The sequence below is a fragment of the Nycticebus coucang genome, chromosome 6, assembly GCF_027406575.1.
Source record: "Nycticebus coucang isolate mNycCou1 chromosome 6, mNycCou1.pri, whole genome shotgun sequence".
Taxonomy (NCBI): Eukaryota; Metazoa; Chordata; class Mammalia; order Primates; family Lorisidae; genus Nycticebus; species Nycticebus coucang.
This window is the reverse complement of record NC_069785.1, coordinates 104,453,026-104,466,664: the sequence shown is the minus strand read 5'-3', so window position 1 is coordinate 104,466,664 and position 13,639 is coordinate 104,453,026. Positions and strand designations below refer to the sequence as shown.

Genomic DNA, 13,639 nt, shown 5'->3' with positions numbered 1-13,639 from the left:
CAGTAGATGTGCTATAAACCATGGAAAATGTCAGAACGCGGCTTGTGCTGCTGCTGCAGCAGGATTGAGAACTTCATTCTCCCCAGTCAGGAGCCATGACATGGTGTGGGTGCCACAACTAAGGCACACCACTGTTTGTAAAAATGTTCTTTAGTTGGTTATTTATTCTAAATAGATTAGCCAACCTTTAGCAAAACAAGAAAACCCTTAACTTTGGCTTACTTTGGGTGCAGATGATTATAAAAAGTAATTCTTGTGGCCAGATGTAAAAAGTCTATAGGTTGAAGTTATGTACATATCCTTACATGTTACGTTATACAGTGGTGTCAAATATCAAATGTATGTTTTTATTTCTTTTTTCTTTTTTTTTTTTTTTTTGTAGAGACAGAGTCTCACTGTACCACCCTCAGGTAGAGTGCCGTGGCGTCACACGGCTCACAGCAACCTCTTAACTCTTGGGCTTACGCAATTCTCTTGCCTCAGCCTCCCGAGCAGCTGGGACTACAGGCGCCCGCCACAACGCCCGGCTATTTTTTGGTTGCAGTTTGGCCGGGGCTGGGTTTGAACCCGCCACCTTCGGCATATAGGCTGGCACCCTACTCACTGAGCCACAGGCACCACCCTTTTATTTCTTAATTTTACCTCAGCAACCCTTTCTTCATAGGTAGAATAGTGAAATGACTCCTTACAATTTTAGATGATTAAAATGTGGTACATAATAAATTTTAATTGTCTCAACTCTGTTTCATGTTAAATGTGTTACAGGAATGAATCTGAAGTCTGCTGCAGTAAAACACTGAAGGCTTTAAAATGTTTTCTTGCATAAAACTCAAACTTTAGCTGCTTATGAGGATAGGGAAGGCAGGAAGCTAATGTCTGTCTCAAGATACAGGACAGCTGTTTGCTCATCAACCTCAACTGTGTGAGTAGTGACGTAAGCCTATGTAATTTGGCATAGTAACTTAATTTTTTTTTTTAAATAGTTGACTTAATGTCAGCATGCTGAGTCTTTTTTTAGGGTCTGTTTTTCTTTCTGGTGGGTAGATTCTAAGGTTGGAGTGGGTGGTAGCTTTATTTATAAAATATTTTTGTGCATTAACAATATCATTATGACCATCCATCTTTTTTCAGAATTATTCTAAGCATTGAAATTTGTGTTATTAAATTTATTACTGCGAAGCAAAAGATTATAATTTAGATAGCTGTTTATTTTGTAGTTGATTTTAGTCTTTTGAAATTAATATTTTGACCAAATAACTATACAAAATGTATCTGAGAAATAGAATGTTTATATTAATGTAGAAAATTGCTCCTAAAAATAATTTAAATTATAATTATTTTAAAAGTCAATATTGAAAAAAACTTTAATCAAAAATCATAATGTACTTCAACATTAAAGAACTCTTGTTCCCTAATGCCTTAAATTTGCCTGTTTTGTTGTATTTATTTTTTTCCAAGCCACAAGGGCCAATTTTATTTTTAAAAGTGCTTTGATAATACAAATCCCTATTAAAGAAAAAAATTCTTTTTCTCTTACTCAAAGTTATCACCTTATGTATCTGCTTTTGGGGAGGAATGTCTTTTTTTTTTCTGCTGCTTCTTTTTCTTCTTGGATTTGGGAGTGAGACTCTTAATTAGATGCTCTTTCTCCCCTGTAAAAGAATGCATGTTTTGTACAGATGAGGTAACTCAAATATAAAACGCAGTGAACAAAATGGTAAGCCCATAGATGAGGATTTCTAGAATTGTGTTAACTATACAGTGAAGCATGGAGCAGAAGGAAAGTTGTTTGCACTGAGTTGAAATTAATCTTTCCTGTCACAAATTTGTTGGCTGAAGGAATATCAAAGTGAATTGTCTTTAGAATCATTGAATCAGAAGACATTTAGAAACACGTGAAGAATACATGTTGAATGTGGATATTTTTGTGGAAGTAGTCATAGGGTACCTGGCAGAAATGAGGAAGAGAGATACAATTGCATTCAAAACTAGTGGAAAAACTCAAAGGTTTCAGCATGCCTTATTTTTTTCCTTTTTGTGTTGGTCAGTAGACCCACAGCTCTATGTGAGTCTCTAGAGGTTATCTGTGATATTAACTATTATAATGGTTCCTAATCATTCAGTAGCTCTAGAGAAGAAGTTTTATAATCTCCTTGTGTGAGGATGGCAGGTCTCATTTTAATGAAGTTTTAAGGTCTGTAAGATGAGATTAACTCTCTAGTTACAGTTATTTGCCATTTCCCAAGTTTAATTTGGTGCTGTTTTGTGTATAGTACTTTAGCACTCTTCTCTCCTCTCTTTTTTAAATAGTGTCAGAAATAAAATTCAAGGTGAAAGAAGTTTTTGGAACACGTTAATGAAACTTTGATTTTTAAAATGAGTTCAGGCAGAAAGGACACATGATGGGAAAGGGAGTAGCTTTTATAACTGTAGAGGATTTAAAGGGAAATTGTATCATAGTAAATTGGTCCCAAATTTCCTTTCATCTCTCTGAGATGATTCTTTATGTTCTACATTGCTCTTCTATCAGTGGGGTAGAAGAAGGTGCTAAGAAACTAACTTTATTGGGATTGGAAGCACGTGGAGGAGTGTCTGGACACATACATAAAGCTCTCTGCTACTTTTTCCCCTCTGCCTTGTCCTACCCTGTACCTTAGCACAATAGCATAGGCTTCTCAGTGACTGAGTTTTATCTAGATTTATAAATGTAGTTTAGCTTCTTTTACTGTTGCATTATGCCGATGATTAAGATGAAGTTCCTGGGCTAGACAAGGTTGTGTTACTTGTTTCAGTATGCAGTCTGTGGAGTCAGGCTGCCAGGGTTCAGATCCCAGTGTACCTCTAACAGCTGTATGTTATTGAGCAAATTACTTAAACCTTTCTATGCCTCAGTTTTCTGCATGGTCTGACAATTAAGTTTGCAAACCTGTCCCATATTCTTAAGTTTGCAGCACTGTACAGACAACTTGGTACAGTCTTACAATCTTGGTATATCAGTATCTCACAGTTGTGTCATGTCAGCGCGTGATGGGGTCTTGCTCAGGGGCATTCATTATTGTTGTATGTTTTTGTGTGCCATTGTGAGAACGTCAGAGCTTGAATTAGAGCAATGAAAAAACATTTGTAAACTTGGTAAACTTGGCAAGAGTAGAAGTGAAATCAGGGACGTGTCAGTCCAAGTTTATGGGGACAATGCCTTGAAGACAATAACAGTGTACAAATGGATTTAATGTTTTTCTGAGGGGAAAGTGTCGCTGATAAAGAGAGGTCATGGCAGCCAGTGATGAGCAGAAGTGATGTAGACATTACAAAAATTCATTGAATTGTGCATCAAAATTTGTTAGTTGACTGTGAGAAGCACAGCAGACCAAGTAAACATCGATAAAGAAACAGGAAAATCTTAACTGAAAATCTTGGCCAACAACTCATGACTCTTGCATCATGACAATGTACCAGCTTACACAGTGCCGTTGTGAGGGAGTTTTTAGCCAGTAAAGAAATAACTGTTGGAACACCCACTCTACTCACCTGAGTAGATTTTTCTCTTTACCTGAAGATAAAGGAAATATTGAAAGGAAGACATTTTGATGACATTCAGGACATCAAGGGCAGTAGGGTATCAGCTCTGATGGTCATTCCAGAAAAAGAGTTCCAAAATTGCTTTGAAGGGTAGACTAGGTGCTGACTTAGGTACATAGCTTCTCAAGGGGAGTACTTCAAAGGTGACTGTAGTGAGGGGTATACAGCACTTTTTCTGGATGAATCCATAAGCTTAATTGTCAGACCTTGTAATCTGTTAAATAGAGTAATAATTTGCTAGCTGATGGGGGTGTTGAGGGTTGAATGAGTCATCAATACTTGAAAATTATTATTACTGTTAAACCTGTTTCTTTGATCGAAGGAATACTAGGTAGCATATTACAAGTCCTCAAAGTCATAGATTCTAAAGATTAAGAATTTGGAAATGACAAAATATTTTTAGTTAAGGTGTCTGTGAGAAACATTCCAGAGGAGAAGAATATAAATCCTTATGCCCTTGCCCTCCTATTCTCAATCTGCTTATATGCATATTGTCATTAGCCACTTGTGGCTAATGGCTACTGTATTGGACAGTGCTCTTTTAGAAAATTGGATTTACTGGGCACTGTATTTATATTAAACATGACATTTATGGATGACACATTTCTGTTTGTCTGGAACATGAGTCATTGGCTCTTGCATCAGATATAACTCTAAACAGGAAGAGTAAGCAAAAAATAATTCTTCAAGAATCTTGGTGAAGCTCAGTTATATTTTCTTTGGTTTTTAGGTGAAGTGATTTTTTTAAACAATTTACAAAATTACTGTAGTGTAGTTAGTTTTAAATAATGGTGTTGACAGGTGAGTCAAGCAGTAGTTACAAGCACTGAGGTCTGCTAGTGATTACTTCTTGGATTAAAGTGAGCCAACTGTTTGTAGCCCTATGCTTTCTAATCTAGAAGTACCTTTGAAGACTGACAATATCATGGGTGGTGCATTAATTTAGAATCTTTCAGGAAGAACTAGATTACAGTTAGTGGTTTTCTTTTAAGAGATGATCCCACTAAAAGTTAAGAATAGCCTGGATTTCAGGACCAATAATCATTCTTACTTTGTGTATGGAAATATTACAGTTAGGAGAGATACCAAGAAATAGGAACATGGTATTATGTTCTAAAGAAATCACTGTTTAGCAAAGGGCTGTCCAACCCACGGCCCAACACAAAATCGTAAACTTATTTAAAACATGAGATTTTGGGGGGTGAAACTATACTGTGCATTTCTTGAGTGTGAACTTTGTAGACAATGTCGTGTGGCAACATCATGTAAGATAGACATATGGACACTCTGGCTATTTGAATGCATACATGGATCCAGTTTTACATGGTGTTTGGCTTCCAGGAAGTTATCTTCCTAGTGCAGATGGTTGCATGACACCATCAGATATTACATGTCCTCGTGGTGACTTAGCGAGGCAGTGATTATCAATAATATTTCAACCTCCTATTGTATGTAGCCTTAGGCACATATGTTATCTGAAGTCATGTCAGCATTCTCATTGGATTACTAAGTTACTTCCACATCTCGGTGACACCTCAGACATCGCCCACCGCACTTTACAATCCACCCCTGCCTGGCCCTGCATCAGCAGCCAAGATGTGGAAGGGCCCAAACCTTGCTTTCTACTTTCCTGTCAGTTAATTTTCATAATAAAAGTAAATATACTCCTTTATTATAAATTCCAGCATGACTTCTGCAACATCTCAAAACAGAACCCCCCAAAAGAAAAATTACAAATGAAGGAAGATTGTTCAATGAAAAGTAGACAGATGACTACTACTCACCCCTGCCCCTGGTTTTAGATAGCTTCTTTGGGTCAGGTATTCATTCACCCATGTCTAATTAGCTTGTCTGGAAGGATTATCAAAAGAACAAAAATGGCTAAGAACTTTAGGTATACAGATTTTGTTACAAGAGGATGTTACCAGGGAGGCAGTGACGGGCTCGTATGACTTCCAGTTTCTTCAGCTGATTGAAAAGGGATGTGAGAATGTTATCTATCCTCATATAGAGTTGGTGAGGTCTAAATGAGATAATCTATATAAATTGCTTAGCCCAGGGCCTAGTACATAATAATAAATAATAAGGTGACATTTCCAATAAGTGCTTATTTTAATACATATCTGATTATGTGGTTTTTCTGATCTGATTTTTAATTTAGGGAAAAGTTTAGAGAACTTAGTAGGATGAATTAGTGACCTGTGGATATTTCACTCAGTGCATCTCAATTCAGAGGTGGGACATCTGCTCTAAAGCAGCAGTCCCTGACCTTTTTTGGCACTAGGGACTAGTTTCATGGAAGACAGTTTTCCTTGGATGGAAGGAGAGGAGGACGGGACAGGGCAGAGCTCAGGCAGTCGTGTGAGCATATGAGGCACAGCTATAACGACAGCTGATGCTGGCTTGCTGCTCACCTCCTGCTATATGTCTCGGTTCTTTTTGGTACTGGGGACCAGTTTCATGGAAGACTATTTTTCCATGGACAAGGGGGTGGGAGAGGATGGGTCAGGAGGCGGAGCTTAGGCAGTGGTGCTTTGCAGCCCGGTTCCTAGCAGGCTGCGGACCTGGGGGAATGCAGCTCCAAAATGTTCATGGGGTTGGGGATCCTGAGGCTTTGGGTCCACATGTGGCCTTCTGAATCCTAGAGTGTAGCCTTTTGACTGAATCCGACTTTTATAGAACTAATTCTTTTAATGGTCTGTATTACAGATCCTACCCCAAATTGGCTTACTGTTGAGCATTGTGAGTTTGTACTTAATCAAGAACTTAGAAAAGAATTTTCAAATTTGTTTTTGCTATTTGAACCCCTTTGTCCAAATGAAATATTTTACAGAAACCTGGTATGTAAAAATACTGAAAAGTATGTATTCTCTTTGGAGCAGAGATTTGTGCCCCAGTCAACTTTCTCAGTCCGTCTTTCTCCTTACCCTCTCCCTTAGCAATCCTTGATAGAAGTATTTTTACGAGAAATAAAAATTTAAAGGATTGCTTAAATAAATAATAAACCTGAATAATAGGCCATGCACATCCTTTAGTGGTTTTTTTTTGGAGGCAGTGTCTTACTCAGTTGCCCTGGGGCTGAGTACCCTGGCGTCACAGCTCACAGCAACCTCAAACTCTTAGCTTCAAGGGATCCTCTGGCCTCGTCCTCCCAAGTAGCTGGGACTATAGGCACCCACCACAACACCCAGCTAGTTTTTCTGCTTTTAGTAGAGACAGGGTCTCGCACTCCTGAACTCAAGCAGTCCATCCTCCTCAGCCTCTCAGAGTGCTTGGATTGCAGGTGTTAGCCACTACGCCCAACTTAAGATTTTATTTTTAACTCTGGCTCCATGTAGACTGGCTGTTAGCTGAAGTTGTCTGTGATATAACTGATTTATACTGAAAGGTAGTACAACCCAAGAAACATGTATTTTATTTTATAGATATTGTTGGCCGTATCATGTTGTGTTCTACTTAGAAACTGTAAATGAAAAGCTCTTACATTATTTGTACTTATACTTATCCTGAGTTATTTTGTTTTTCTCTTAATTTTGTGCCTCTTAATTGAACACTTTTGTTTACTTTTGGTATTATCCTACAGCGTACATTTCTAAAGTTACCTTGAATTCTTTCCAGAACATTGGGAGGTATATAACAAAACAGTGTGAGGTATATAAAAAAAACATGGTAGTAAAGTATTTAATGAAAAACATTTTACTCACTTTTTCATTCTAAGTTAATGGGATTCCACTGTTGCCTACAGGTTCAAATTCAGACTCCTTCATGTAGATAGAGAGCTTTCATCATGTGGCCTTAGTCTGTTTTTAAGATCATTTCCCATCATTTTATATTCTTGGCACATGGAACTCTCTCCTCTCATACACCGCATACCTGCTTTTATCCCTTCCCCGGAATTATAAACACTGAGCATAAACACTTAGTAAATTTTTGTTGGCAGGCATACCAAATCATTGATACATCGTTTATAAACTTTTGAGAGGAATATGTTAGAAACCATTCTCTGACACTTTTAACCAAGAAAGTGACATCCTGGCAGGTGTGCTCAGCCCCTGTAAGTGATTGTTTTCTATGTTGCAAGGAGGCCTTTTATGAATCTGCCCTTTGTGAGCTGGGAGTAAATAGGGAGTCTGGGATTTGTGAGTGCAGTTACTATTAGATAACTGGCTGTTTGCAGCGCTCTCTCATGAACTACAGATATTTGGCTTAAGTAAGCCACTCAGTTCTGAACTGAGCTTTATATTGCCACTTCTGGGTTATATAATATTTTCAGAGTCACTATCCCATTTGATCCTCGAGAGGACAAGCATCACACCTGTCTTACACAAGGTGCTTTAGGTGAACCATTTATCTAAGTAGGAAGTAGCAGAATCAGAAGGAACTTTAAGTCAGTCCTTGGTTCTCTTCACCACACATCCACTTGTCTCTATGTATAAGTTATTGTCTAGTGATTTGTAATTATGCTTCTTTTCATGATACATTTGTTATCCATCCTTTCCCCCCAAGGTGTTACATTTTAACTAAAAGAAAATCAGTTTCTGGAATATCTATTTTTTCTTTTTTTTTTTTTATTGTTAAATCATAGCTGTGTACATTAGTGCAATCAAGGGGTACAATGTGCTGGTTTCATATATGATCTGAAATAGTCTCATCAAACTGTTCAATGTAGCCTTCATGGCATTTTCTTAGTTATTTTATGTAGACATTTGTATTCTGCATTTAGTAGGTTTAGCCTATACCCATTCTAAGATGCACCGTAGATGTGGCCCCACCCATTACCCTACCTCCACCCTGACTTCCCCCCTCCCTTGGCCCTTTCCCCATAGTCTTGTGCTGTAGTTGGGTTATAACCTTCATATGAAAGCTATAAATTAGCTTCATAGTAGGGCTGAGTACATTGGATACTTTTTCTTCCATTCTTGAGATACTTTGCTAAGAAGAATATGTTCCAGCTCCATCCGTGTAAGCATGAAAGAGGTAAAATCTCCATCTTTCTTTAAGGCTGCATAATATTCCGTGGTATACATGTACCACAATTTGCTAGTCCATTCGTGGATCGATGGGCACTTGGGCTTCTTCCATGACTTAGCTGTTAGGAATTGCAATAAACGTTCTGGTGCAGATGTCTTTGCTATATTGTGATTTTTGGTCTTCTGGGTATAAACCTAGTAAAGGAATTATAGGATCAAATGGCAGGTCTATTTTTAGATCTCTAAGTATTCTTCAAACATCCTTCCAAAAGGTAGGTATTAGCGTGCATTCCCACCAGCAATGTAGAAGTGTGCCCTTTTCTCCGCATCCACGCCAACATCTCTGGTTTTGGGATTTTGTTATGTGGGCTACTCTTACTGGGGTTAGGTGATATCTCAAAGTAGTTTTGATTTGCATTTCTCTTAATTATTAAGGATGATGAGCTTTTTTTCATGTGTTTGTAGGCTGTGTGCCTGTCTTCTTTAGAGAAGTTTCTCTTCAAGTCCTTTGCCCACCCTGAGATGGGATCACTTGTTCTTTTCTTGCTAATATGTTTGAGTTCTCTGTGGATTCTGGTTATTAATCCTTTATCAGAGGTATAACCTGCAAATATTTTCTCCCATTCTGAAGGCTGTCTGCTTGCTTTACTTACTGTGTTCTTGGCTGTGCAGAAGCTTTTTAGTTTGATCAGGTCCCAGTAGTGTATTTTTGATACTGCTTCAATTGCCTGGGGAGTCCTCCTCCTAAAATATTCACCCAGGCCGATTCCTTCAAGAGTTTTCCCTGCACTTTCTTCAAGTATTTTTACAGTTTCATGTCTCAAGTTTAAATCTTTTATCCAGTGAGAGTCTATCTTAGTTAATGGTGAAAGGTGTGTGGGTCCAGTTTCAGTCTTTTACAGATCGCCAGCCAGTTTACCCAGCAACATTTGTTAAATAGGGAATCTTTTCCCCACTGAATGTTTTTAATTGGCTTGTCAAAGATCAAATAACGGCAAGTAGCTGGATTCATCTCTTGGTTCTCTATTCTGTTCCAGACATCTACTTCTCTGTTTTTCTGCCAGCACCATGCTGTTTTGATCACTATCGATTTATAGTATAGTCTGAGGTCTGGTAGTGTGAATCCTCCTGCTGTGTTTTTATTTCTGAGTAATGTCTTGTCTATTCGAGTTTTTTTGTGATTCCATATAAAACGAAGTATTATTTTTTCAAGATCTTTAAAGTATGACAGTGGAGCTTTAATAGGGATTGCATTAAAATTGTATATTGCTTTGGGTAGTATGGACATTTTAACAACGTTGATTATTCCCAGCCATGAGCATGGTATGTTTTCCATTTGTTAACATTTTCAGCTATTTCTTTTCTTAGAGTTTCATAGTTCTCTTTATAGAGATCTCTCACGTCCTTTGTTAGGTATACTCCCAAATATTTCATCTTCTTTGGACTACTGTGAAATAAATAGAGTACTTGACCTTTTTCGGCTTGGTTATTGTTGGTATATATAAAGGCTACAGATTTATGGGTGTTGATTTTGTATCCTGAGACATTGCTGTATTCCTTGATCACTTCTAAAAGTTTTGTAGTAGAATCCCTAGTGTTTTCCAGATACACGATCATGTCATCTGCAAAGAGTGAAAGTTTGATCTCTTCTGACCCGATGTGGATACCCTTGATCGCCTTTTCTTCCCTAATTGCAATGGCTAAAATTTCCATTACAATGTTAAAGAGCAATGGAGACAGTGGGGAAGCTTGCCTGGTTCCTGATCTGAGTGGAAATGATTCCAGTTTAACTCCATTCAATTCGATATTGGCTGTGGGTTTGATGTAGATGACCTCTATTAGTTTAAGAAATGTCCCTTCTATAGCAATTTCTTTCTTGTTTTTTTGCAGTTTTTGGCCCGAGCCGGGTTTGAACCCACCACCTCCAGTATGTGGGGCCGGTGCCCTACTCCTTGCACCACAGGCGCCACCCAAGCAATTTTCTTAAGTGTTCTGATCATGAAGGATGTTGGATATTATCAAAAGCTTTTTCTGCATCAATTGGAGAGAATCATATGGTCTTTATTTTTTAGTTTGTTTATGTGCTGAATTAAATTTATAGATTTACGTATATTGAACCAGCCTTGAGCCTGGGATAAATTCCACTTATTCTTGGTGTATAATTTTTTTGATGTGTTGTTGGATTCTGTTTGTTAGTATCTTATTGAGTATTTTTGCATCAATATTCATTAGTGATATTGGTCTATAATTTTCTTTTCTTATTGGGTCTTTCCCTGGTTTAGGGATCAAGGTGATGTTTGCTTCGTAGAATGTGTTGGGTAGTATTCCTTCTTTTTCTATATTTTGGAAGAAGTTTAGTAATATAGGTACTGGTTCTTCTTTAAAGGTTTGGTAGAATTCTGTTGTAAAGCTATCTGGTCCTGGGCTTTTCCTTTTAGGGAGATTTGGTATAGTTGATGCTATTTTAGAACTTGATGTAGGCCTGTTCAACATTTCCACTTCATTCTGGCTAAGTCTTGGTAGGTGGCGTACTTCCAAGTATTGGTCGATTTCTTTCAGATTTTCATGTTTCTGAGAGTAAAGTTTCTTATAATATTCATTAAGGATTTTTTGAATTTCTGAGGGGTCTGTTGTTATTTCATCTTTACTGTTTCTGATTGATGAAATTAGAGATTTTACTCTTTTTTTTTCTGGTTAGGTTGGCCAAAGGTTTGTCTATTTTATTGACCTTTTCAAAAAACTAACTTTTGGATTTATTGATCTGTTGTATAATTCTTTTGTTTTCAATTTCATTTAATTCTGCTCTGATTTTGGTTATTTCTTTTCTTCTGCTGGGTTTGGGGTTGGAGTGTTCTTCCTTCTCCAGTTGCTTGAGATGTCCCATTAAGTTGTTAACTTCCTCTCTTTCCATTTTCTTGAGGAAGGCTTGCAGTGCTATAAATTTCCCTCTTAGGAATGCCTTTGCAGTATCCCAGAGGTTCTGATAATTCGTGTCTTCATTGTTGTTTTGTTCCAAAAATTTGGTTATTTTCTTCTTAATCTCGTCTATAACCCATCTGTCCTTCAGCATAAGGTTATTTAGCTTCCATGTTCTTGTATGGCTGTGCAGATTCCTGTTGTTATTGAGTTCAACGTTTATTCCATGATGGTCTGAGAAGATGCAAGGAATAATTTCTATTTTCTTAAATTTGCTGAGGTTAGATTTGTGGCCTAGGATGTGGTCGATTTTGGAGTATGTTCCGTGGGCTGATGGGAAGAATGTGCATTCAGTTTTTTTGGGCGGAAATGTTCTGTAGATGTCTGTTAAGTCCAGATGTTGAATGGTTAAGTTTAAATCTAAGATTTCTTTGCTTAGCTTCTTTTTGGAGGATCTGTCCAGCACTGCTAAAGGGGTGTTAAAATCTCCAACTATTATGGAACTGTAGGAAATCAAGTTGCTCAGGTCTGTTAGCGTTTCTCTTATAAATAGAGATGCGTTCTGGTTGGGTGCATAAATATTATTAATTGAAATCTCACCATATCGAGTATTACCTTTAACAAATATGAAGTGTCCATCCTTATCCTTCCTTATTTTGGTTGGTTTAAAGCCTATTGCATCTGCAAATAGGATTGTGATGCCTGCTTTTTCCTGCTTTCCATTTGCCTGGAGTATAGATGACCATCCCTTCACCTTGAGTCTATATTTGTCTTTTAATGTAAGATGATATTCTTGTATGCAGCAAATATCTGGCTTGAGTTTTTGTACCCAGTCAGCCAACCCTGTGCCTCTTTAGAGGACAATTTAAACCATTCACATTAATTGGGAATATTGATAAGCCTTTCGAGAGTCCGGTGGACATTTTTAATCCTTTTGTGACTGTGGAAGTTGGAATTTGATCAAAATTTTCTGGGTGGGTTTACTTTTGTGGTGGAGGATTACGCTGGTCTTTATGGAGGATAGGTCTGAGAATATCCTGGAGAGCTGGTTTAGTTGTGGCAAATTTCTTCAACATGTGAATGTCATTAAAGTATTTATTTTCTCCATCATAAATGAAACTCAGTTTAGCTGGGTACAGTATCCTGGGCTGAGTGTTATTTTGTTTTAGGAGATTAAAAGTCGATGACCATCCTCTTCTAGCTTCAAAGGTTTCAGCAGAGAGATCTGCAGTTACTCTAATAATATTCTTCTCCTTGTAGGTTATGGTTTTCTTTCGTCTGTCTGCTTTCATAATTTTCTCCTTCATATTAACTTTAGTGAAATTGATTATGATGTGTCTGGGGGCATGTCTTATTCGGGTTGAGTCATGCTGGAGTTCTGAAACTGTCAGCTATCTGAAATTCAGAATCTCTTGGCATGTCTGGAAAGTTCTCTTTCATAATCTCCTGGAGAAGAGACTCTGTGCCTTGTGAAGCCACTTCATCGCTTTCAGGGATCCCTATAAGGCGAATATTGGTTTTCTTCGAATTATCCCAGAGCTCTCTGAGAGAGTCATCTGTTTTTGCTCTCCATTTGTCTTCCTCTTTGAGAGTTCGGGAACGTTTGAAAGCTTTGTTTTCAATGTCAGAAATCCTTCCTTCTGCTTGCTCCATTCTGTTACTGAGGGATTCTACTGTGTTTCTCAGATCTTTGAGAGCTGCAACTTCTTGTCTCAATGCGTCACAATCTTTGGTCATTTTGTCTTTGAATTTGTTGAATTCTTGAGACATCTTTTGCATTACTGCTTGGTAGTCTAATTCGATGTTATTTGTTATCCAGATTCTGAATTTGATTTCTGACATTTCAGCTGTTTATTTGTGCATGGGATTTTGTGCTGTGTCTGCCCCGTTGTTCCTTGGGGGAGTTCTTCTAGTCTGATTATTCATATTGCCAGAATTTTTTCTTTGGTTTCGTCTCATGATTGTTTTTCACCTTTGCCTCTGGCCGTCCTCAGAGTTGGGGTGGTGTCTTTCTGAGATTAGACCCCCGGGGGAATCACTCTATTGTTGCTGGATCTTTGTAGGGAGTGACCCTGTGTAGCTCTTCTGGGGCTGCCCCAGCCAGGGAGTTCTGGTTGTGGGAGCAGCTCTGGAGTGTGACACTCCCGATCCAGCGACAGGGTGGCAGGTGGTGC

At 38.1% G+C, this 13,639-nt stretch overlaps 1 protein-coding gene across 14 annotated transcripts in view; it reads left to right on the top strand.

Annotated features, from left to right (window-relative positions):
• ZFAND6 (zinc finger AN1-type containing 6) overlaps window positions 1–13,639 on the top strand; it is a 95,924-nt gene that overhangs the window by 42,299 nt on the left and 39,986 nt on the right. For 6 of the 14 annotated variants that reach the window (XM_053595781.1, XM_053595775.1, XM_053595771.1 and 3 more), the window contains one exon: window positions 766–922. The exons of 7 other annotated variants lie outside the window; for them this stretch is intronic. The gene's annotated coding sequence lies outside the window, so the exon portion shown is untranslated. Of the gene's footprint in view, window positions 1–762; window positions 923–13,639 lie in introns of those variants that run through there. One more of the 14 variants, XM_053595784.1, reaches the window with a different exon arrangement.